The sequence below is a fragment of the Poeciliopsis prolifica genome, unplaced genomic scaffold (assembly GCF_027474105.1).
Source record: "Poeciliopsis prolifica strain line A6 unplaced genomic scaffold, Auburn_PproV2 SCAFFOLD032, whole genome shotgun sequence".
Taxonomy (NCBI): Eukaryota; Metazoa; Chordata; class Actinopteri; order Cyprinodontiformes; family Poeciliidae; genus Poeciliopsis; species Poeciliopsis prolifica.
In genome coordinates, this window is record NW_026562407.1 from 436,712 (window position 1) to 458,608 (window position 21,897).

General features: G+C 37.9%; 1 pseudogene; it reads right to left on the reverse strand.

Moving 5' to 3' along the window:
* Positions 1-1,704: 1,704 nt before the first annotated feature.
* Positions 1,705-20,227, reverse strand: LOC129373176 (up-regulator of cell proliferation-like; annotated as a pseudogene).
* Between the last annotated feature and the right edge of the window lie 1,670 nt (positions 20,228-21,897).

Genomic DNA, 21,897 nt, shown 5'->3' on the forward strand with positions numbered 1-21,897 from the left:
CCAACCTTCCCATTGTTTGGACAGAAAAACATCAGCACTTGCTTGAGGAACTGTTAGACCACCTGGTGGAACCACCAATCCTCGCCTTTCCTGATTTTAGTAAACCTTTGTACTACACACAGATGCTTCCAATCTGGGTCTGGGGGCAGTTTTGTACCAGGAACGGAAGGAAAAAAATGCGTGTAATAGCATATGCCTCACGGACACTCACCAAATCTGAAAAAAACTACCATTTCCACTCTAGAAAAATTGGAATTTCTTGCCTTAAAATGGGCCGTCTGTGAGAAATTCAGAGACTATTTGATTGGCTCGTCATGCACTGTATATACAGACAATAATCCACTCACTTACTCTTGTCTACAGCAAAGCTGAATCAACCGGGTGTCGTGGGTGGCTGAATTAGCGGATTTTCACCTTACCATTCGATACCGACCAGGGAAAGAAAACATTGATGCAGACTCTCTGTCAAAGGCTGCCAGTGGATATTAAAATCATGATGGAACACTGTACTGAGGAAATGTCATCCCGTTCAGTCAAGCAGTTGTACAGTCAGTTGAGACGTAAGTTCCCATGCAGTGTAGTCCATGGCACTTTCTGCTCAATGCAAAGAAATCGGCACTTCACACCAAACACTTCTTTCATTGGAAGAGATTTGTCAAGCTCAAAGGAAGATAAAAATATTGGCCCAGTCATTGAATATCGTCAGTTAAATAAAAAAACCTGACAGAAACCAGCTAAGATCACTCAGCACAGAGAGTAAAAGACTACTACACGAATGGAAAAACTGACCTTGGATGATGACAACATCCTGCGTCGAAAAACAGCCAACCGAACACAACTTGTTTTGCCTGAAAAGTACAAAGCAACCGTTATGAAGGAAACTACATGATGGCATGGGACATCAAGGGGTTGATCGAACCACTTCATTGGTGAGAGAACGCTTCTTCTGGCCATACATGCAACAGGACATTCATCACTATGTGGCTCAGAGCTGCACATGTATAAAACAGAGAAACCAAGCCGAGAGACTAGAGCACCTCTTACTAATATTGTTACAACCCCAGCCTTTTGAGTTTGGTGTCTCTCGATTTCTTGCATGTTGACAAGTCAGCTTGTGGATATGAGTACATATTGGTCATAATTGATCATTTCTCGAGATTCGCCCAGGCTTATGCCACAACATCTAAGTCAGCAAAAACTGTGGCTGATAAACTTTTTAATGATTATGCATTAAAATTTGGATTTCCTCTACGTATTCATCACGACCAGGTGGTGAATTCGAAAACCAGCTCATGTCACAACTAAGAAGACCTCTGGAGTTTTGGGCTCACGAACAACACCATATCATCCTGAAGGCAACGTCAAGTTGAAAGGTTTAACCGTACGCTCATACAAATGCTGAGGACCCTTACAGAGAAAGAGAAGTCCAACTGGAAAGACTCACTGAACAGATTGGTTTTTGCATACAATTGCACAAAATGTGAAGTCACTGGCTTTTCCCCCTTCTTTCTTCTGTTTGGAAGGACTCCAAGACTGCCAATTGATGTACTCTTCCGCTTGACACCAGAAACAGGTACACCTGATCACAAGGAGTACATGAGAAAATGGCGAGAAGGAATGCAACAAGCTTATGAGATAACGAGGAACAATGCAAGAACATCAGCTGAAAGAAGCAAAAGACACCACGATTGCAAAGTAAAGAGCTCAGAGTTGGAACCCGGAGACCGTGTCCTGGTTAGGAATTTGACCCCAAGAGGTGGGACTGGTAAACTCCGCAACCATTGGGAGGACATCATCCACAAGGTTGTGCGGCGAGTAAACAAGGATGCTCCTGTATATGAGGTGGTACCTGAACAAGGAAAGGGGAGAGATAGTAGGATACTACACCGCAACCTCTTACTTCCCTGTGACCACCTACCTCTGGAAGTTCCCCTAAAAGTTGCCAGATCACGGAGAAAAGGTTCAAAACAGACATGTGACAGTGAACTTGACAGTCAACAAAAAGACTTCAGTGATGAGGATTCAGAGGATGAATGGTTTTACTACCCATGCCCTGAACCACACAACCGAACAGGTCCCACTACTGAGGAGCACAACAATGTGTCGGCAGGCCCTGAGCCCACAGCAGTAAGGGCAGGCACGAGGCCAGAAGAGGTACAAGAGACGGTGTTAAACCTGGAGGAAGCTCAAGCGATGCCTGACCTGCTAGTAGAGCAAGATGGAGCACCTGAACACCTGGAAAATGGTGGAGCCAGCCCTCTATTACCATCCATGTCACCTGCATGCGGGAACCACAGTGGAGATGAGCAAGTACAAGATAGGCCTCAGAGAGAACGGCGACCACCACAGCGATTCACCTATGATGAATTTGGTCATCCTTCTTGTTATAGTTTGGGACTTCCACCAAGGTCCACATATTGCCTTGATCCAGTGCACTATTATGGACCCTTTCAAGCAAGGCCTATATGGCCAGGGCCAGTTCAGATGTCCACCTATGATCCTATGTTTGTGTATTGCTGATCCACCTTTTCTAGATTTGATATTGGCACTTAAAGACTTTGATTAGGTCATGTGCCTGTGTATGGACCGAGTGATCTCGCTATGGTTTTATGGATTATGGTTGTCATCTTACTCCTTTCCTTATTGAATGTCGAGGACGACATTTCTGTTGAAGGGGAGTGTGTAGTGGTTATAAAACTATTTCAAACAACGAAAAAGGAAAACAAGATCTAATGATCTGCGATCGATTATTCTGGTCTCTCAAGTTCAGCACTACAGGCAGATAAACGGTACAGATACGACAAAAGGTAGCCTAAGTTTAAAGAAGTTAAAAGAAATGTACTTTTTATTACTGTTACTTTTCTTTGTTGCTTTTCCGCCTATGTTTGTTTGTGGTTCTTGAAAAGTCTAACCTTTTGAATCGAATGTTTTGAGAGTTTGTTGGTCGTTCGGGGCTCGATTGTTTTGTCTGTTGGAATGTAGGGGGACGTAACGGTTATGCTCCATTATAACACCGGACATGCAAAGAGTAACATTGTGTCCGTGTTTTCATTACTCCCCTTTATAGGTAAAGTTCGAACTCATAAGAAATTGCTCTAACACGATGGTTGTTTAATGAACAGAGAATGTTGTGGTGATTGTTATAGCGATGTTTGTTTAATTAACAGAGAGCGCTGCGGTGATTTTGATAACTAGTTTAAGAGCTGCTATGCTATACTTAGCTTCCTGGTTAACGGCGTAGGCTACTGTGTGTGTTCGATTTGTTTTACTGTGCCGGCATAACTAGAATGTGTGTAATGTTCAATGTAACAGAGTAATGTCTGAAACTGTTTTGAAATTATAACACCGGACATGCAAAGAGTAACATTGTGTCCGTGTTTTCATTACTCCCCTTTATAGAGGCGTAACACATGGATATATAAACTGGTTTTGTTAGAGATTTTGAGATTTATTTTACTAAATAAATCTCAAAATCTCATTTAGTCCTGCAATAAATATTAGTAACAAAACATTCATTTGTGTTTTGGAAGGGAAACTTGGATAAAGGAAGTTGTTATGCAGCAGCTACGTATAATTATTACTGCTAAATAATGCTGTTTATTATAGTATTTAGTAATATCAAGAATACCAACATTATTTTGGTATCTAAAAGAAATACAGAGAACAACCTACTTTCCTCAGAGTATATTGAGAAATACAACTAAATTAGTAAAACCACTTGTTTGTCCTAAGTTTTATTTTGTAAATAAAAAAACAGATAATAAATAGAGTTTAACTGACTGCTCTGCGGTTCCTTTCTAGAAAAAATGGTGTGAATCAAAAGACGAATGAAGTTCTCACCTCTGTTGTGTGCAAACTGCCTGCAGTTAGAACAAAGACCACGTGGGGGCAGCATAAAGCAACTTCTATCCTTTTTAAACATGTCGACTGTAACTCCTGACACCTAAAATAAAACAAACCAGTTTAAAACTACTAATTAAAGCTGAAGCAAAACCTGGAACTCTTTTGTGGAATTAATGACAGCCATTAAATTATGTTAATGTCAATTTAAAGAAGTAAACTTTGAATGTGAGACGTCTGTCTTCTTTCATCAGGAGAAACACTTTCAGGCAAAAAGGCTGATTAATTAGCCAGGTGGTCTGTTTTCGTCACCATGGTGAGGCTGCTAGTTTCATTTTTTTTGTGTGGGAATAAATATCTGTTGGATAAATATCTGAACTGAGGTTTACTATCAAGCTCTTTGTCTTATTTTCCCAACCTGATCTAAGCAAGGGGTTAGTACCTCCTCTATCGGACAGGCTCAGTCATTGCACCGTCCCTAATTTCATCAATATTTCTTTTTCGATTATAAAAAATGTATCATACATACCAGAGGTTATCTATCTGCTTTTGACCAAACTCCCATATTAATGTTTCCAGTCTAACTGATATGTATCACTGCTTAAGAAAAATGCATTACTTGTTTAAATGATCTCAGTTGATTTTTGGGACTTTTGTGTTTTTGAATAACTTTAAATAATATTTGTGCTCTTTAATTCTCAGTACTTGTATTTTTAAAATTATAGGGAATGTGATAATAGCTGAAAACACAGAGTTAAGAGTTGTCCAAATTGTTGCTAAAATTTAATTTGAGATGGAGAACTTGCATCTTTGAGCTGTAGTCAAAATAAGAATATATTCCATACTGCTGAAGATTTAGAGTCAAAGACATTTTTACTGGTACTGGTGTTTTGGAGCGATGTAGCCAGCTGATCGTTTAAATTTGATAAATTATTTGTACAGGAAGGCATAGATTAGGATGATGGTAACACAGCCTTCATACCTCTGCAACCTGGACATTATCAGCAAAGATTGATCAAAATACCAGCGGAAATATGCAAAAGTACTGATCAGTGCTTGAAGGCAGTAATAATATCAGATTCTGATATTTGCCCAGACTTTCATGTTGGCGCATCCATATTCATTTTGTTTATTCTCCATATGACACATCAAGTCTTGTGTCTCGGGTTGATTCATCCATTTTGCAGATCATTCCCAAAAACAAATTGTTTCTAGTCTAAAGATATTTTCAACTATTAGCATACCTTTTTGTCAGGTTCAAGGTGAGTGGCTCATCTACTCCAACAAGCTGTTGGTGTTTCCTGCTGTGCTTGTGACCTCTAAGGGAAGTGTGATAGTCGAGGGTAAACCATTGTCATACCTGTAGAATGCCGTTATAAAAGGTGAGGCTGGTGGCTTTATGTTCTTTATGTAGATTTTATTATTATTTATGGAAAAAAAATATCTTCTCTATGAAAACAGGAAGCAGAGAGAACCAATAGCACCAACATGGGTTCCAATGACTTCCACCATTGGTGCTTTCGGCCTTCTACTTTTCTCCCTTTCCATTATGACGGGTAAAGTTATTCTATTAAATTTAGACCCCATATGTTGTATATACACTCTGACACTGGTATCTATGATTGCTGCCACTTCACAACCTGAACCTGCGGTTGAAATAAAATGTTTTTGTTCTGACAGAAATCTGCAGGTCTCATCGCAGTTCCGCGGTTTTCCAGCAGGGGGAAGCAGAGTTTTTGGAGGCCAGTGTGGAGGCGCCGCTGCATCCTTCCCTCACTCTTTATATTGACCACTGTGCTGCTACACTGAAGCCAGATCTTCTCTCACTGCCGAGATACAAGTTTATCTCCAACTATGGGTCAGTTTGCATAAATCAAAGCAACAGTACAATATAGTATCTAAACTTAAACAACTATGACCCACTGAGGGACAATGGTCATTTCTACTCTATGAATGTGAAATGATGGTCATTTATGTAACATATTGCATTTGAAGTTTTGATCTTCTAAGCTACATAGAGTTAACCAATTAGTAATCTTAATAATTTAACCATATATTAATGCGGATGGATATTTAAATCCCATATGTATACCCAATTTATTTTTATATTCTTTTGAAGTCTAAACTTGTTTTGTCCTTTCTATGAAATAGATTAAAGTTCCAGTAGTTCATTTGCCATCAAGGCGCCCTGGTTCCCCAGCACCTGACGCAGACCTTGTTTGGCCGGGCGAGCCGGCATGTTATGCATCTTTGTATCTCTCATGGTATGAGGTAGGCAGACTGGACCCAGACATATATATCTGTGCAGAATATGGACTGGAAAACCCCGAGATCAAAGTGGGAAACACCCCCAAAGGTGGTGGAGAACGCCAGAGCTAAGATCCTGTGGGACTTCCAGATCCAGACAGACAAAATGGTAATGGCGAACCAACCAGACATTGTCGTAGTGGATAAACAACAGAGGAAAGCCATTGTGGTAGATGTAGCAATACCAAGTGATTGCAACATCAGGAAAAAGGAGCATGAGAAACTGGAGAAATACCAGGGCCTCAGGGAAGAACTGGAGAGGGCCTGGAAGGTGAAGACCACAGTGGTGCCTGTGGTCATCGGGGCCCTCGGGGCAGTAACCCCCAAACTGGAGCAGTGGCTACAACAGATCCCAGGAACAACATCAGACATCTCAGTCCAGAAATGTGCAGTCCTTGGCACAGCCAAGATACTGCAGGACTCTCAAGCTCCCAGGCCTCTGGTAGAGGACCCGAGCTCAGAGGATAAGAAGGGAGGGTGAGAAGGGATTTTTTTTTTATTATATATATATGTGTGTGTATATATATTCTGTTGTACAGGATTTTAACAACATATGTTGTTAATGTAGTAAATAATTATGGCGTTGACCTTGCAGAATACCACTGATTGATTGTCACAAATATAGTAATTATTATATTTTCAATGACATGATTACAAAAATCAAAAACATTCCTGCAATATGTGACATAAATCCAGCACCTTCATTTTCCCAGATTAAGGTTAGAAAGGTGTGTAGTCAGACTGCAGCATGCATTTTTCACATTATTATTAAAAACCTGGTTATCCTCTGGATGGTAATGCTTTCTTCCAGATTTCCACCAGAGGGCGTCATAACAGAAGTACCTGAAAGGTGGATCACCACACTGCTCATATCTTTATGCAGTGAAGCAACAGTCCTGAGCTACAGGGTTTTTCCAGACCAGATGGTGGGGAAACGGTATGGGAAAATAAAAAACAATAACACAAATGTTTCACTGTCAAGATGGTTTTTAATGTGTTTTGTTGCAACCTGAAAAGTGAAGTAAACCTCAGTGTAGTTTGAAAACAAAACATGTGTAAAGGTTTATGTCTGGAACGATGTGTGTATCCAGTTAATTTTTTTTTTTCTTTTTTGAAAGGGATTTGATTTTAATCCATAGGGTGGCCCCGAAAATCTTTGGGAACCACTGGAGGAACCACAGTTCCAGACCATCCCATCATTTTCATTGTTCGTTTCAATAAATCTTATTGTTCTTTGAAGAACTTTTTTGCAGAAAAATAAATATGACAGCTTGTCTGTTTGGGCAGGATCCTTTTTTTTAACCAGATGAAAACCTGTGAAATTGCAAAGAATGAAAAAAGAAAAGGGTTCTTATGATGTGTGGAATTTTGAAAAAAAATAAAAATAAAAAGTCTACATACTACGGCAGTCATGAGGAGCAGATTAAATAAACAAATTACATTTATTGACATAGTCATTAAAACCCCACAGACTAACACATGGCATATTTGATAGTGCTTAAAAGCTGCATTGATCCATTAAAAATGTGAACTTTATTGAGTGATTTGTAAGTAAATGAAAAAAAATCATTATTGAATGTTAACTGTTAAAATGGAAAATTGCCATAAGCTTGACTAAGTAAGATGCACCGTAAAAGAACCTTGATTTTTTTTTTCTTTGTTGAATTTAGAAACTCAACAGTCATACAAAACAGGTCCAAATCATTTTTTTTTCAGTTTGCAAGTTATATTCTAAAATAAATATTATAATTCTCAAATTAAACACAGCCATTTCAGAGATTTTGTTTATTTAGTCTTAACAGAACAATGTAGTGTTACATGTCCATAATTGCTAATGCCTTTATATAAATACAAAAACAAAGTTGTTCAAGGGAGTCACATATTTTTAATTACTCAACTGATAACCATGTAACATGGACTTTTTACAACTTCCCTTATTTTATCTTAGCACAAGGAAAATATACATTACTAGTGAAGAGAAAGAAACACTTCAAAGTGGTAGTAAGCAGAGTAAAAACCATGTTCATTCTAATCAGTAAACATGAAATACCATTACAACATAAAGAACAAATACAAAGTAGATAACATATGTTATAGAACATAAAATTGTCAATGACTTAAATATTTTAGAAATGAAATCACTTTTTCTCCATACATCACAAAATAAAATCACCTTAGATGCCTCTCCAGACATGTCTTCAGCCCATTTTGAACAACCTGGTTTATTTCCATAACTTTAAAAACATCCAAGAAAATTTAGCAATTAAATCACATTAGTATAATTGCAAAATAAAGAAAAAAAAACACACACACATTAAAATGAATAAGGAAAATATGCACTATCAGATAAGACCAGGTCATGATTGGTTTGAGATTTTTTAAATTTGCTAACAAGACAAAATTAAAACGTTATAAACTAAAAGTGCACAAGAGACAAGCGAGCATATATTATTTATATAATGATATTAATTAGTTGGTTTTAAGAAGCATAAATTTAACTGCAGACTATGAGTAAATACAGGTTTTCTATCTACTTGATATTGGTGAAACTGCATTTTAGTGAGAATGACTAACGTCTCTAAATTTAGTTAAACAACAACTCAGCTGAGTTTATATTTAAGTATCAACAACATGTGTAAATCTGTCAACATGAATTCTGTCAACTCACTTGATGCTAAATGACTCTTTGAGGCTTTTTGCTGCTTGGTCATAGGTGACATTTTTCCAGGCCTCAGGAATTTTAGCAGTTTTGGCCTTATATGCTTTAGCAAAGTCATCGTTGTACTTTGTCATTACATATTTCCAGTAGTCTGACGCTTGAAGACTCACATCTGGTACAATTTTCCAGTCTGGGAATATTTCTTTATAATGCTTGTAAGGATGAAACGTATAATCAGTCTCATAACAACGGAAAGCCCTGTCAGTGATTACAAGAGAAGAGCAGATATTGGTTACAAGTTTCCTGGAGCTAACAGACCTGTATTCACCCAAACCTGTTGGCCGATGCAGTGAAGCCCAGTGTTCAGTGTGTGCCTTTCCTCCTGCCTCACAGGGAGATTTACAAAATGGACACTGTCTGCCACAGCCAATTAGTTTGGTGAAAAGCTCATTCTGTGGCTTTAAATGTAGACTTTGCAGTTTTTTAAAGAATTGTCTTTTCTTAAATATTTCTGTAAGACTGTGTCCCATCTCGGTAACAGACTCTTTGAGAGACAGAGCAAACTGCTCCCAGTCAGCATTGTTTAGGATCATAAAGGCACCAAGAGCATCCTGGGGAATGACTAGTTTATCTCCCAGTTCTTTGCAAATATCCTCAACAAATTTTCTTAAGTTGACACAGTCTTTCTGTTTTGCCTTGTCGACTGCATCAGTTATCCAGATGATGCTTGATTTTATATGCTGTTCCTCAAATGCGTTTGTTGTAGCTTCATTTGAGAAATGTTCCAACATTTCATTGAGGATCCAATCTTTCACATATTCTTCATATGAGCGAATGAAGCTCAAATAGTTCTCAAATTCATCCTTTTGTAGCAAATCCAATAAAATGGAATACTGGAAGAATATTCTTGTGCTGAACTTTTGGTTTGTTAACATTTCATCAATGATGTCTGGTCCCAGGGAACGGTTGACATAATCTTCAACTGCTGGTTTTAAACATTTGTCGGTGAATTCTTGAGCCTTTTTCTCACACTGGTCTTTCTTCTGGAAAACATCTTTAAAATCAGCACAAAACTTTTCCTTGTTTAGATCAAGACATGTGGAAGGATCATTCTCATGTAGAAAATGTTCATGCATTGTCTGAAACTCTCTTGCTGCAAATCCACAGATGTGCTGTTTAAGAGAAACTTCAAAGCCAATGTTTGTGTCCACTATTTTGTTTTTGAGCATTTCATCAATAATATGAAGAATCTCTTGAGTGTAAGTGTCATGGTAATTAGTTTTTCTTTCAATTTTGTCAGTTACAAACTGAGTGCAAGCATCTATGATGAAGTCTGCCAATTTCTGAAGTTCCAGCAGGTAATCCTTACGGAAAAAAAGCTTCTTCACTTTATGTCTTGCTCTGTCTATAAAGGCTTCAGGACTGTATTTGAATGGCTCTCTTCCACAATCTTGCAATTTTTTTGCATTTAGTAATTCCCTTGCATAACTTCCTTTCATTGAGAGATTGGCGGTCAGATGGTGGAGGACACTGCTGCTGATGTCCTTGACTCTTAATTTTGAAAAAGATATTCATTTTCAGTTTCTCTCCAAATCTTGGCAAATTCATCATCCAGTTCTTCTTCTGTCATCTGAATGGACTTCCTGCGGCATTTTTCAATGAGCTGATGCACCTGATCTTCTAATTTTTGTGTATGGTTCTCCTTGATTTTATCAAGTTCTGCCATTCCTCGTCTTATGTCAACTGCTGCTATCACCTGATTAACAACAGAGTTTTCTATTTCTCGTCGAAGGGTCTTGGTACTGTTTGCAAAATCCTCTCTGTAGGCTTCAACTAGATAAACATGACCCTCTGGCTGCTCAAAGCCAGTCTTCAAGTTTTCAAGCAGCTTTGTCTCCCACCTGGATAGCTCTGTGGTGGCCTCACTTTTCAGTTGCATTCATTAGGTATTCTCCCATGTCAGGCACTTCAGAAGATGTAGTAAATGAACCAAAATTGGATATCCTTGTCTCTTCATTGGTAACCCATTTGTACATTTCCTTTTTGAACTCCCACTCCCATTGGTTGTATCTGATCTGATCTAAACACCATTTAGATCAGATAATTGTAACTTATTATTGTTAGACATCTGAGGTCGGTTCTTATTCTCGCTCACCTCTTCCTCCTCAGAGTTTGCCATTGTTGTAGAAACATTCATCAACACCTCACACCTCCTACAGAACGCTCCTATTTCTAGAGAAATAGCATTAAAAAGAAAACATCGTACAATTAGGATGAGGTACACAGAACTGAAGCTTGATGAAAATGAAGCTGGTTCATATAGAAGAAAAGCAACCTGCCTGTTAAAGTTTTTAATAGAGACTCTACAGCATAGAAACAAGGTGGAAGTAGAGAACCAAATCCTCTTGCATACAGGAATAATGCTTCAGCTGCTCCTTTTATCCGGTGGGTGGAGTCATGATCACTCCTTACCCAAGAAATGAATGTGGCTGAGCTGTGAGAAAGTGAAACTTAACTACAGACCCAAAGGGATTGAGAGGCTTTGAAAAACTGTTATGTTCCTTTTGCTGAGACAATGAGGAAAAAAAGAGAAGAGAAAATGACAAGAAAAAAAAGAAAAGGAAAGATTGAAGAAAATGTAAATAGGTACTTCCAAAATACACTAAGACACAGACAGAGACACAGCTATAAATGTTGGTGGTTAGTGAGTCTCAGGAAGCTTTTCTCATGTTAATGCAATTCAATTATTGAGTTGCATTAACAATTACATTTTTGCTTCTGTTTTTTTTCTTCTGCAGTTCCATGTTAAAGTTTGATGCAGCTCTGCTTTCTGAATGGATCATCTTCATCTCCACTGCAAGTATAGAAAACCAGGCAGATATTAATTTTTATCGATTACGGTGTGAGATTGTTATCAATGGGATTCTGGTGACTGATTCCACATCAACAAACAATCCACTGAACTTGTGGACAGATTTTTCTCATTTATTAAGGTCATTTATTAAGGTCATCCTCACCTCATATTGCTACAGACCAAGAGAGAATGAAGCTCATTTTATTGTTCAATGTTGAATCATTTTAACAGCTGTCACTTTCTCATTCCATCCATGTGCAGATTGAACATTTTGACTCAGATTTTGTTTTGTTTCTGGTCCAACATGTTGTTAGTGAGGGTGGAATGATGGATATTCATTATGTGGACTGCTGTGGATTATACATTTGATCAGATGCTGTCATGAGTACATATCACTTCTATCACTTCAGAAGTTACTGTGTTCAAGTGTTAAGGTCCATATTTTCCTCTGAGTTTTTTATTTCCTCTGCCACCTGATTAAATAGTTTACATTCAAATGAATTTCCTCTGCTGCTGGTCTGTTGATTTGAAGCTTCAGGATCATGGTCTCTGACCTCTAGGGTCTCTCTCTCTCTGTGTGTGTGTTTCAGTTATACCTGGCTGTCACAGGTGAAATGTACTGAAGCTCATCAGCCAATCAGTGAAGAGCTTCATTCCAGCTGTCAGGTTCCTTTTTCCCTGCTCCTTGATCTCCAGTGATCTTGTTTGTCTGCTGATCTTACTGCAGCTTTATTGGGAAGAATTAAGGCTCATAACTAAAGTAATGTGTTTCTATTCACAGTGGAAGCTGCCATTTTTATTCTGTTATTTTCTCCTGTTTTGTGATCAGACAGGGAGTTCTAGTGTTGAACCTTTTACAGATCTCATATAGAAAGTGTTTAATTTTATAGTTAAAAGGTGATGTTTAGTTTGTTTTGGCCTTGGAGATCCTGAAGCTTAAAGCTTCTCTGTGTTTCCTGCCTTCTGTGATTGAGGTTTTAACTGAACTGTAAAATAAAATACATCTTTTTCTATGACATCAACTGTTTACTGATTTTGTGTTGCACCCAGTGCCAGAATTTACTCCTAATTGTCTTGAGGAGGGGATGAAACTCTTCCTTAAGGATTCATGGGTTCATGATTCAAGAGTTGTTGTTTTTGATCCAACACAGCCAGAGATCAGGTTGGGCTGTTAGTGTGCAGCTTATTATTGGTCTTTAATGTACAACAGACACATTGTTTTAACTAAAGTAGCAAGATAATATCAGACTGATGAAACTGTTATTTGGCACCTGATTTAAATACAAGATCATTTTTAAATAGACAGCAAATATTATTATGAAGTTCTTTTTTATTAATTCTGATAACATTTTAACAATTAACAACTAAATGCTGTGACATTTAGTTGGAAATAAAAACATTTAATATAATTATCACAACAACACATCAAGTCAACACAGAACTAAAGATCTGACAAAAAGCAAGTCATGTAAAAACTTTAAATTGAGTTGAACTGAATTTTTGTTATATTTGATGATAAATGCTGAGGATGAAAACCTAAATACATTTGAATAAAGTCTGAGATAAACTCAAGATAAAACCCAGAACTAGATGTTTGTAAACCCTAAATCCTTATGAATGTGACTAAATGAAACAAAGGAAAAGAATAAATGACATTTTAATGCAAACAAAACACTATGTCTGAAAATGACACTGAACATGCCAATCAAACAAATTAAATATATATATAAACATTTATTTAATGACATTCCTTCACCTATACAGCAAAAATAACCAAAACAAAAATAATTAGACATCAATCTTAATTCAATTTATTATTCTAGCACTAATTCATACCAAATGTAATCTCAATACAAAAAAAGATCCATTTAATATACAGAAATACATAATCAGTTCAACCACATCAGATTTAAAATTCAATAAATTCTAATTTGATCCAATCAGCTGCGTTCAGATTGGTATTTTTTTAATGAAACTTTTTCTATCTAAGGAAACTCAGTAAATTGATCCAGTGATTGACTTTGCAGCAATGACCCAATGAATGATGTCATGATAATGGAGAATTGATCACATTAAGTCGTTAACAATGAACAATAAATCTGTACTGAAACTCTCCAATTATCCATCTAATGTGGTAGCAAACATACAATCTTTCAACAAGAGTGTAAATATTTTCAGACAAGATATGTTGCTACAAAAGTTAATAAAATAATAGAACAACAAAATGCTAAAATTATAAATGATCAATGAAGAAAATAAGGAGCTGCAATAAATTAAGGTGAAGCTTTTTATATTGGCTTTTGTTAAAGAGGTGAGTCCAACGTGTGAATTGGGCCTTTAAAAAAAAAAAAGGACAAAAAATCTCTGCATGCAAAAACCGATTGTGTTCTTACAACTAAACATGAACTATGGTTTCACTTGATGTTGAATGGTTTCTTGAGGCTTTTTACTGCCTGTTCATCTGTGATTTTCTCCCAACCATCAGGAATGTCAGCAGGGTCTGCATCATATGCTGCAGCAAATTCCTTGTTGTATTTGTTCATCACATATTTCCAATAATCTGACCCCTCAAAGCTCAGATCTGGAGGAATATTCCACTCTGGGTAAATCTCCCTATATTCTTTGTAAGGATGCCATTCATAATTTGTGATTCTGCCACGAAAAGATAAGTCACTGATAACAAGAGAAGAGCAGATGTTAGTCGTGAGTTTCCTAGAGTCTTCATCCCTGCACCGACCTAGTCCATTCGGTCGATGCAAAGAAGCAAAGTGTTCAGTGTGTTTTTCTCCACCAGCATCACAAGGTATTTCGCAGAATGGACACTGTTTGCCACAACCAATCACTCTGTTAAAAAGCTCATTCTCTGGTTTCATGTGGAGACATGAGAGTTTAGAGTCAAACTCTGTGTTTTTAGACTTTTCTCTAAGAGCTTCTTTCATTTCCTCCACACACATGTTGAGCCAGTGAGCAAACTGTTCCTGGTCAGATTTGTTCAGAACCATGAAGGCATCAAGAACATCCTGGGAAATTACTAGCATTTCACCAAGTTCTGTGCAGATCTTGACAACAAATGTCTTCAGACTGTCAGTCTTTTCTGTTTTTGCCTTTTTAATGGCATCATTTATGTGGTCGATGCAAAACTTTAGATGTTTGTCCTCCAACTCACAAACTGCCAACCCAGAGGAGAAATACTCCTTTATTCTATCAGATATCCAAGATTTTACATAATCCTCATATGAACAAATGTATTCCTGAAAGTTGTTAAAGTCACTTTTTGAAATCAGATCCAATAAAATATAATACTGGAAGGACATTCGTGTGCTGAACTCCTCTTTTGTCATCATTTTATCAACAATATCAAGACCAAGAGAAGAATAGATGAAGTTTTCAACAGCAGGTTTCAGACATTGGTTGGTGAATTCTTCAGCTTTCTTTTGGCATTGGTCTCGTTCATGGAAGATGTCTTTGAAATCTGCTCGAAACTTTTCCTTAGTTTTCTTCAGACATTTGTAGGGGTCATTTTCTTGGATGAAATTTTCGTGCATTTTCTGAAAGTCTCTGGCTGCAAATCCACAGATGTGTTGTTTCAGAGACACCTCAAACTCAATGTCTGTGTCAACATCAGCTTTATTCAGCCTCTCATCAATGATGAGAAGAATCTCCTGGATGTAAGTATCATGATAGTTAGTTTTTCTCTTAATTTTATCACTAACATAATCATTGCAAGCAGATATGATGCTGTCAGCAATTTTTTGTCTTGTTTTTGAATGATTCATCCAGTAAAATGATTCTTTTGCTTTGTGTTTGAGGTTTTGAGATTTATATGTAAAAGGTTCCAGTCCACAGTCTTGGAGGTTTTTTTCACTCAGCAGTTCACATGCATAGCTTCCTTTGTGTGAAATATTTGTTCGTAAATGATGGGACACTTTGGTGAAGATATTTATAGTTTGTTGTTCAGAGAAAGACAAGGTGTTCAGTGTTTCAGTCCACATCTTATTAAAACTTTCATCAAGCTCTTTGTCAGTCATTTGAACTTTTTTCTTATGACATTCATCAATTAAATCACAAACTGCTTTCTCAATTGTTTCTCTATAAGTGGCCTTGATTTTCTCAAGTTCTTTCGATCCCTTCTTAATATCAGCAGCTGCTGTGATCTGGTTGAACACTGATCTTTCTGTTTCTCGTCGAAGACTCTTGATGCTGTTGGAGAAATCCTCTCTGTATCCTTCAACCAGATAAACATGACCTTCTGGCTGCTCAAAGTATTTCTTCAGGTTTTCAAGGATCTTTGTCTCCCACTTGATCAGCTCTGTGGTTGCTTCACTTTTCAGTTGCATTAGGTATTCTCCCATGTCAGGAACTTCAGAAGATGTAGTAATTGTACCAAAATTAGAAATTCTTGTCTCTGCATTGGTGACCCATTTGTACATGTCCTTTTTGAACTCCCACTCCCATTGGTTGTACTCTGTGCAGAGCCTCATGTAAGCATCAGCCACCAGGCTGTTTCTGAAGCTGAAGATGAAGTTTTCATGTTTACTGCGATCCACAGGCTGGTTATCCACTCTCTGAACTCCAAGATGTCATTAGAAGTTGAGCCACACTTTCCCAGCTGTTGGATGATGTTTTTCTTGAGTTCATAGACAGTCTCACTGTATCCTGCATTGACTGGAGCCATTGGTGGGTTTCCATTCCAGAGTCCAGGAATGTAGCAGTTCCCAGTGTCTGGATTATACTCCATCACATCAGTGAAGCTCTTGTTTTCCTCTTTCTTCTCCATTCTAGCTGCTGCCTGGGTCATCTCATCCAGCTGTTCTAACAGCAGCTTCCTGTCTCTCAGGTTCTTCTCATGGGCTGAAACATCAGAAACGTTCTGGTGAACAAACTGACATTGAGGCTTTTTGCCGACCTCCTTCATCCTGAGGAAAGCATGCACCACTATCTGCAGGATGTCTTTCATCTCTGTTGAATTCTCCATGGCAATATTGATAATGGTGATGTCACTCAGCCCAACAACAAGTGTTGCCAGTTCATTGTCGTGCTCATAGCTGTTGTCCAGCTGTGCTAGCTCTGGTGACTTTAAGCCTTCAGTGTCAATGATCATCATGAAGTCACAGTTGAGAACTTTCTTCAAGTCTTCATTGACTTTGATGAGCAGCATGAAGGCACCTCTAGTGCATCGACCACTGCTGACTGCAAACTGGACTCCAAACATGGTGTTAAGGAGAGTGGACTTCCCTGTGCTCTGAACTCCAAGAACTGTGACGACCCGTATCTTGTTGTTTGGAGACACCAAGTCATTGAGCTGAGAGAGAACATCTCTCACCCATCTGAGAGGAATGTTGGAAGCATCTCCATCTACAAGCTCAATAGGAAATCCATCCAGCAACAACTGAGCACAGAGTTTGGGCAGATGTTGCAGTTGTTGACGTGATGGATCTGTTTCTGGAAGGGAAAGAGAAGCTTCATAGATCTGACCCATTTCACGGAAGAAGTGCTCAACTCCCAGTGAGCTGCTGGAAAGTTGTTGGTCTAGATCTTTGATCTCTTCTTTGTTTTTAGAGTCCCTGCACTTTTTTTGTACATTTCCCTCAGGTTGGACAGTTTTATGCAAGACTGCTTATCAAGATTTATTCTCATCCATTTCAGGAAGTAGCGCCTTTCTGTTTCTGGGCTGGATATGGCATTCATGAAGCATCTCATTGCTCTGGATGTCCCATAAGCATTTTGCTGTTCTTCAGTTCTTTTCTCTCCATTTGAAGTTTGTATTTGTAATTTTCAATGTTTTCAGAACCAACTTTTCCAAGACGAAATTCTTCCTTTTCCAAACAAGTTAGTTCCTTCCATATTTTGTCTTGTAATGGAAGTTGATTTTCTTTATATTTCATTATATCTTGAATCTCTGATGTGATTTCATCATCTTTCATCTTTCCATTCTGACACTTTGGAAAATCTTCATCAACTGTGATTCCCATTTCATGTGCAACATCAGCCATCTGCTCTACAGACATTTTCTTCTGTGAGTTATTAACCACATCACTGACCCTTTTTCTCAGGAGTTTAACAAAATCTGCACCATTTATTTGTTTTGTCTTTATTAGAAACGTTGGTTTGAGTCAAGGCTAGACTGGTTGCCACTTGCTTTACTGAATCAACTCTAAAGGTCTTGCTTTGCTGGTTTCCCACCAAGAAGATTTGAGCTTTGTGGTTTTTGTTCATCAGCAGTTCACACTCAGAGTCCAGCTTGTCAAAGAAAACAAAAACTGCAGCAGATGTCTGACACAAAAAGGAGAATTGAGTTTCAAATGAAGCAATGTCTCCACGAAGGTTAGCTATAGCAACTGGTTCACTGAAGATGTCCATGTTTTTGTTTCCACAGGGAAGGTACCAGGTCAGTTCAGTCAGTCCATTGGATATTCTTCTCTGAATGTCTCCACACTCCATGTCACGGTGAACAAAGGTGTCATGGTATTGCTCAGAGTTACTCAGAAGTTTATTGAGGATCTCAGATTTGGACAGAGAGCACTCACCCAGTCTCACAAATGAGATCACTGGAAGTTCAGAAAGAACTATTCTTTCTTCCATGAAGCCTTTTGATTCTGCCAGATCTGAAGGTCTGTACTTCTTAACAATGTCTCTCATGGCCCACAGCATGAGGGTACACTGCTGTGTATCACAGTTAGGAAGCAGCAGAGGAACAGAGAACTGACACATGGACATTTTTAGAGCCAGTTCTTGCTGAACAAACCCATCAGAACACAGAAAGAGAGCAGTGATTAAATCAAGAGGATTTAGAGAATCATCCTCATTTGGACTGGTAAGAAGATCAAAGTCAAAAACTCACCAGGTTTTAATTCATAATTACAGGTCTCAGAAGTTGATGTGCATTTTATCTTTCTCGCTGTTACATTCCCCATCATAAGTTTCTTTATAAAATACCATGGAAGATCTGATTTACACTTTGGAGGCTCATCATTAACAGTCTTGTCATTGATCTCCAGTATCTTCCCCAGTGACAGTTTCTTCTTGAAGAACTGGTCCATCCCCAGTTCCTCCAAAAGCCTCTTCAGGTTGGACCCTGGTTATAAAAAGAAAGACTGTTATCTTTTTTTCTAGTCAAAAACAATAAATTTGAATTAATTTTCATGACTCTAAAATTATAACGTTAATACTTGCTAAGTTTTAACAGTAAGTCCAAAACCACAAATATATTAAATAGAGGGAATGCAACAGAGGTCAAGCAAAAGTATTCATACAGATCATCAGTTAGTTTAGTTGCCTTTCTTCAATTAATGTGAGATTACGCTCAAAACATAAGGCATATCAATTTCAGTCGAAAATCAATCACAAGTGATTCACTTTGTACTCTGCTGGCCAAAATGATAAAAACATTTTCAACATGTCTAATATGAATGGATGTGTATATTCTGCCTCCCTGGTTCCTTCACTGATTGATTGCAGTTGTTGTCCGACTTAAAGGTTTCAATACACATTTAAAATGTGTTGAAACTAAAGGTGTTTCAATAAAAGGGGCAAAGTGTGCAACATGGTCTACTGTTCGCTTTGTGCATAAGATAAAAAAAGAAGAGGGTTGATTAGTGAACTTGGGGAACGCCCTGAACAGACGGGCTATGGAGGAGGAGCAGCAACTGACATGGATTTTCTATATTTTGTAACATTACCACCACAAGCTGCAGAGCATCTTTGGTTGTGCAGTTGTGAGCTGGGAGTCTTCTGTTTTTCCCCCATTTAGAAACCAGTGTAATCAGACATTAATGAATTTCACACTGAATTCAGCTTTTCAGTGAAGGCCTCAGGGGCTTGGTAGACAACTTGAGTTTCTTTTTCATTTTCAACAACCACTTTCAGCTTCTTTTATGGTTGAGCAGCACCATGACCTTGAGTCAGACTTTATGTTGTACAATTTTTCTTTTTGTGTTTGAGATGTTAATGTAAATATTACATTAGGGGGTTCAGCCAGCAACAGCTCTTTTGCATTAAAGTGACAGTAACTCAACAGCTAATACAGATGAAGATAAAATGGGAAGCCAACAGGCAGAACCACACAGGTGAACTCTTATGACCTTAGAGTGAGTTCATAATAATGTAAAAAAAAATTATAGCCCAAAGGTCTTTTAAACTTTACTAAAATTAAATAAAATAGGTCCCCTTTAATACTGTCCTTCACCTTCTAATTAATGTCAGGTTTGCTGTTTGGATTTACTTCAGTCACCTTTTCGGAACCAGATAATCAACACCAGCCTGGTAAAAACCAGCCCCTTGTTCTATACTTTGCTTTTGTACAGAGAGTAAAAAGGAAAGAATTGAGTACTGAACCTTGGGGAACACCCTGGAATTGAGGGGCTATGGAGGAGGAGCAGTAATTGATATGGATAAACTAAGATTTGGGAACCACTGTTCTCTTCTATTCTTTTCTACATGCCATTTTTCATTCTGCATATCTGTGTAGCCATATTTGCCTTTATGGTTATTGATAATCACGTTTATTATTTCTTCTGTTTCAGATAACACAGAAACAGATATAAACACATTGTACCCTCATGTCCCATGTGCCTTCTACTCTTCCTTCAACCTTCTAAGCTGCACCAGTAGAGTTGACCTATTCTTACTGACCAAGGAAGATTCAATTGATGAGCAATCAAAAAAATAACACGTTACACACAGTCACTTACAATTATTAGATTTTATTTAGTAAAATAGCAATAATTTGCTTATTTCACAGCATACAAATAACAAATAATCTTCACTCCTAAGGTCTGTTTAAAAGCTATAGTCTCAAATCTACACAAACCTCCAGCACTGTCAGCAGCGGTAACACCAACATTATTCCAACTGGGGAAAATATAACTAAACTTGCTTTGCATTGTTTACACATGATGACAATGACACACTATGATTCTATTAAATATTAGATTCTTGATTAATAGATTGTTATGTTGCTATGTTGTTGTATGTTGTTTTAAGATCTTGATCTATTTGCATCTTTTTTAACTTTGAGTCCCTGTCCCTCTAAAGGTCTCTTCATGACCCTGTGTCATCCTGATTGTAATCTAATAAATAGGTCTACCTAATGTTGTGGTGTTACTATACTCAAATAGTAGAAATAAGCAGCATGAGACGTAGTTCAGCTTGGTTCTCTCTTTACTCTTCTTCTTCTCTTCTCATCAGCATATCTCAGTCACATACTTATTAAGAGCTCCCCCCTCTGACACCTCCATGCAACAGCAGAACACAACATTTTCCCTTTTCCTGAAGCAATTACTTACATGTAACATTTGTACTCTTTAACTCTCATCAGAAATTGAAGTCTGCAAAACCACCCTTTCAACAACCAACAGCAATCTGAAAAGTACATGGACCACACCAACCAAGGCAGCAACAATACACCAAATGAATGTCAGCATTAGGACACAATAACCAGTTTCAACGTTATCCATAAGCATTATAGTATGAAGATTTAAACCTCTTTAATTTCACTGTATTTTACTTTTAGCAAAACTACAGACATTTAGATAGATGTTCACTTTATCTTACAAAACCTGTCAACCATCTTGGTGCATTTCTAGATCTCTGACTTCTTCTAAGAACAGCAGCAGATTCATTAATGTTTCCTGGCAGTGTAAAAGTATCAAATACAGCACCACTCTTTTCTTCTGAATCAGCTAAGGGAAAGTGTGCAAGTTTCGAAGCGTTCCACTTGCGTTCGTCACTTAGTAAGAAAGTGTTTTGTCCAACTTTCTTCATGACAGTCCATGGTTCTGTAAATCTGGAAGATCCTTTGGAAACGTGCTCAGGTCTGCGAACACGAACCGTGTCTCCCACTTTGACTGTTGGTACTTTAGCTCTAATTTTCTTGTCTGTGTATTCCTTCATTTTATTTTGCTTTTGTTTCACCCTCTTTTGTATTTGGGCATGTGTTTTGCTTTTTAGTTCTACTGGGAGTATGTTTAACTTAGTGCACATCTTTCTGTTTCTCAGCAGCTCAAATGGGGTTATTCCGGTGGTTGCATGAGGAGTAGCTCGGTAGTTGTGCAGAAATTCTGTTACAGAGCTGCGGTTAAAAGCTACGGTGTGTTGCTCTTGTCTCTCTACCTTCCTGTGGGGCTTCAGGACGAAAGCACTCTCAGACCAGCTCTCCAGACCTTCAGACCAGATACACCATCATTCAAAAATGGCAACATTTTGTATGCAATCCTTAAGTACTCTATTAAATCTTTCC